The sequence below is a fragment of the Pseudophryne corroboree genome, chromosome 2 (genome assembly GCF_028390025.1).
Source record: "Pseudophryne corroboree isolate aPseCor3 chromosome 2, aPseCor3.hap2, whole genome shotgun sequence".
Lineage (NCBI taxonomy): Eukaryota > Metazoa > Chordata > Amphibia > Anura > Myobatrachidae > Pseudophryne > Pseudophryne corroboree.
The window spans coordinates 194,828,366-194,833,490 of NC_086445.1; the positions used below are offsets into that span (position 1 = coordinate 194,828,366).

General features: G+C 40.5%; 1 pseudogene; it reads left to right on the forward strand.

The window, feature by feature from the left end:
* Positions 1-206: 206 nt before the first annotated feature.
* On the forward strand, positions 207-325 carry LOC135051577 (5S ribosomal RNA; annotated as a pseudogene).
* The last annotated feature ends 4,800 nt before the right edge of the window (positions 326-5,125 follow it).

Consider the following 5,125-nt stretch of genomic DNA (forward strand, 5'->3'; position numbering starts at 1 on the left):
ATCTGTCTCGTGGACTCTCATCCTAGATTCACGGAGCACAGAGCCACGAATGTGGATGCTGTTGAACCGTGCCTAACGTGGAAAGCAGATCCACCTAATCCTACCTATCCCTTCATTTTCTCTCTTTCTTCTATTTCTTTCTATTATTTCTTACTGAATTATTTCCTATATAGGTGCACTCTCATTGGCGTGCTGATCATACTATTCTCTACTATCATACCACGCTGCCACCGCCCGATCTCGTCCGATCTTGGAAGCTAAACAGCGTTGGGCCGGGTTAGTACCAGGAAAGGTGACTGCCTGTGAATACCTGGTGTTGTAGAGTAGGAATCTGCTTCCTCTTTGTGTGAGAAGAATACGCCAACAGCAGTATCACCACTGTTTCTTTTTCATATCTTCCCATCTAGTCAGGGAATGCTCAGTGCAGTTCAAATGTTTTTTCTATTTACGATTATGGTATTTGTCAAACGATTCAGAGTCTGGTGACCACTGAACATTTATTTATCCTCTTAACATAAGTGTTTATAGTTGGATATTTACATGTTAATGTTTTGACCACTCCTCTGTCCTATTAATACAGCAATCTGTACTGGTCAAGGGGAAATGGTGGTTTGACAATCCATTGTCTACAACCTTTCCAATCACTCTTTAAATGAAGAGACCAGAACATTTTAACAATTTTTTCCAATTCTTTATTTTCTCATGGATCTTTTAGATGGGTAAATTGTGCTTATATTTTTACCAATAAAAGTTATGTTTTAACCAATCTCTGATACATATTATAGGAACTTCTTTCCTTATAGAGTGCGCCCACACAAGAGCCTTCTTTCTCTCCCCTGTTAGTCTATGTACTTTCTGGCTCTGGGTGCACCACCAATGAGGACAGCATATAGGAGAAAATCATAGATATTTTCTCGCTCCCGTTACTAAGGGTAACCAATTGTCCGATTTTGTTTTTTTCCGTTTATATACTTTATTATATTTTGTGACCGGTGCCTGATCGCCCTATGTTTTTGCCACACATACACCTTAGCAGATGCCCTGGTCTGGCATATCGCTCACCAAATGTCAGGTTTTATGCTCTATGAGTTTATATATATATTTTTAGTCTATGAGTTTATATATATATATATATTTTATATACAGGAAGGCCAATAAGGTTTAATACATTGAATGCTAGAATTTTACGCTCAACCATGACATATATATCATGCATATGACTGTGGCATAAAGCCCAGGTACCCACAGGCAAAGTGCCATCTCCTGTCTGGGAGCAAAGTACCTCTGAAAATTATTTTAAATCATTGCCAACCATGAGAGCAATCTGTATAAGTATAGTATAATTTCCTTGTCATCACTCCAATTACAATATAGCAGCATACCATGTGGATGCGTGTATAATAAATAATTGTTATATGATTGAATGGTACATTTTTATACCCACACACATACTGTACAGTTTGTTCCAGAATATTCAAGATTCCCATAACTAAAAAACAAAATCAGACTATTCATGTAAGATGTTGATGGTGAGTTTGTTTCTGAGTCGCTGTAGCTGTGTCACTGCCAGATGTACAGAACTGGAGCTCAGTGATTCATTTTTCCTTGACTGTTCAGTTCTTCCAAATATAAACAGGCTACTCAAGCTCTTAATGTCTGACTTCTCCCCCTATTTGGATATAATCTTCAGAAAAGAAACATGCCATTCCACACAAAGAGGGCAAAGGTGGATAGAGAAAGTGTGGCAGAGGCAGCAGACAGCTGACTGACTGACTCACTGTGCTACTTGTTTAACTCTTTTACAGATGACACCAAATAGCACGACCATGATATAGAAGGACGCGATTAGTCACCAGTAATTGGTCTGCAAGTTCCGTTTCAGGATACAGAAGGGATGTAGTTTTGAGTTATATGTAGACTATGACGTCTGACATTTTTAGAGCTATATGACAGGCATATTTTAAAGACACAGCATTAAAGGAAAGCTAAAGGCAAATTATAATAAGGGCTTATTGGGCATTCAAACTAACTTTTTGGGTGATATTAATACCAATGGGCAGGTTCGGACTGGCCCACAGGGGTACCAGGGAAACACCGGTAGGCCCCACTGCCTGAGGGCCCACTCCTTCCTCTAGGGATCAGGTTCCAGACTGTGCACTTGTATTATAAATGGTAGATATGTTGCATTACACTGCACTAAACTATTGTGTATTTCACACCCCCTTTTTAGGCTGGCCACACCCCTAAGTATGGGCCCCTATCACTGCATCCCCCTGGTGGGCCTTCATGCAGCCAGGCCGCATGCCAGTTCACAGTGCTTAAAAAGCAAATCTGTTGCGCCACAATGGCTATGTAGAGGGATCCAAAAAATTAATATGTAACCAAGATAGTGTTAGCTATCCGGGCTTACACAGTTTAGTATCATCTGCAAAGATTGACACTGTGCTTTACAGGCCTATTTCTAGGTCATTGATAAATATGTTGAACAGTAGTGGTCCGAGTACGGACCCTTGTGGTATTCCGCTGACTACTGGGGACCAGGTTGAGGACTTCCCATTGACCACTACTCGCTGTACCCTGCTATCCAACCAGCTGCTTATCCATGTGCAAATAGTTTTTCCTAGGCCAATCTCCTTTAATTTGATCATCAGTCTCCTGTGAGGAACTGTATCGAAGGCCTTTGCAAAATCTAGGAAGACCACATCCACTGCTTTTCCTTGATCAAGATTATTGCTCACTTCCTCGTAGAAGCTAATTAAGTTAGTCTGACATGACCTGTCCCAAACCCATGCTGGCTCTTGCTAATAATCCTAGCGGACTTTAGATACTCCTGTATGACGTCCCTTAGAATTCCTTCCAATATTTTCCCCACTATAGATGTTTAACTAACTGGTCTGTAGTTTCCCGGAAGATTTTTGGATCCCTTTTTAAATAATAGCACTACCTCAGCTATACGCCAATCCTTCGGTACCATGCCTGATCTAATTAAACTATTGAAAATCAAGTATAAGGGTCGTGCTAGTTGTGAATTAAGCTCCATAAGAACCCTCGGGTGAAGTCCATCAGGACCAGGTGATTTATTAATCTTAATTTTGCTTAGTATCTCCAGGACTACTTCTTCGCTTAAACAAGTATCTAACCATGAATCATTACTGTCACAATTGTTATGCTCTACTCCCACCATCAGTTCTTCACTGGTGAATACTGATTAAAAGAATTTGTTCAGTATTTCCACTTTTATTTCGTCATCTTTTATCAATTCTCCTAATTCATCTTTTAATGGACCTATATTCTCCTTTTTTAACCTTTTACCGTTTATGTATTTAAAAAACTTTTTAGGATTGGTTTTACTCTCTATAGCGATTTGCTTTTCATTTTCCATTTTAGCTGCTCTTATTGCTTTTTTGCATTTCTTATTACACTCCTTGTAATACTTGAAAGACTCCTCCTTTCCATTAGATTTAAATGCTTTGAAAGCCCGCTTTTTTTAAATCCATTTCTGCCTTAACCTTCTTGTTAAGCCACATCGGTTTGAGTTTAATACTCCTGCGTTTACTGCCCATGGGAATAAAGTTATGAATATTGCTATCCAGCAACCCTTTTAAAACATCCCACATTTCCGAAGTGTTCTTGATATTAAACAGAACCTCCCATTCTATGTCATTAAGTGCACATCTAAGCATACTTAAATTAGCCTTCCTAAAGTTCAAAGTTTTGGTGGAACCCCTGTAGCTATGTTTCCTGAAACTTGTGTTGAATGTGATCATATAGTGATCACTGTTACCCAAAGTCTCCCCAACTTTAGTGTTTGATATAATGTCCACATTATTAGTAATTACTAGATCCAGGGTAGTTTTACCCCTAGTTGGTTCCTCGACTAATTGAGACAAGTAGTGATCCCTAATCATATTTAAGAACCTGCTGCCCCTCGCATTAGCACATGAATCATTAATCCAGTTTATATGCGGGTAATTAAAGTCCCCAATGACAAGGATGTCCCCCAATCCCGCAGCCGTTTTGATTTGCTGCAATAGTTGTTCTTCCTCATGTAAGCTAATATCCGGCTGTTTGTAGCATGTGCCTATGACTAGTTTTTTTGCATCAATTCCCCCACTTGAGATTTCTACCCATAGTGACTCCACATTATCGCCAGTCTCCTCATAGATAACCTCCTTTAGGTATGGTTTAAGTGATGGTTTAACATAAAGACATACACCTCCTCCACTTTTGTTAGCCCTGTCCCTCCTAAAAAGAGAAAACCCCTCCAAGTTAGCAACCCAGTCGTGAGAGTCGTCCCACCATGTTTCCGTAATACCTATAATGTCATACTCAGCCTTTGATGCTAACAATTCCAATTCCCCCATTTTACCTGCTAGACTTCTTGCGTTTGCAAGCATACGTTTTAGGTTATCGGTTCCTTTATTTGTTTGTTTTCCTAAAGATTTCCCATCCTGGTTAACTAGTGCATCCATAGAGTTACTGATACAGACTGTCCTTCTAGCTCCCTCTCCAACCCCACCGTACTTAGTATTGCCCACCTTACTTTTCTCTTTGGTCAACCCAATGTTCCCATCTAAAATCACCGCCCTGACATAAGTATTTTCCCTTAAGTCCCATACATTTTCTATAGGCTGTAATGATGACACATAATTGTTATTATTTAATGCTTTAGCAATACCTATCTTAACACCCTTAATAGAACCCATGTAAATACCCTTACCGGCTGCACTTTCCCTCCCCCCTTCTCCACCCCCATTTATCTCACTACCACCATCCCTACTATACTCGCTGTATGACCCATAGTTTCTAGCTAAACCCTCCCCCCAGGCTCCTAGTTTAAAGCTCATCCAACCTACTAACCATCCTACCCCCCAGCACCGCAGCCCCTTCCTCATTCAGGTGCAATCCGTCATGAGAAAAAAGATGGTGCCTGACTGAGAAGTCCGCCCAGTGTTCCAAGAACACAAATTCCTCTTTCCTACACCAGTCTCTGAGCCACACATTTACCTCCCTTATCTCCCTCTGTCTCCCTGGGCTAGCACGTGGCACTGGTAATATTTCTGAGAAAATTACCTTATCACTGACCTGGTTTGGGAGTGTTGTGGACTCGGGGCTTCTTCCGATG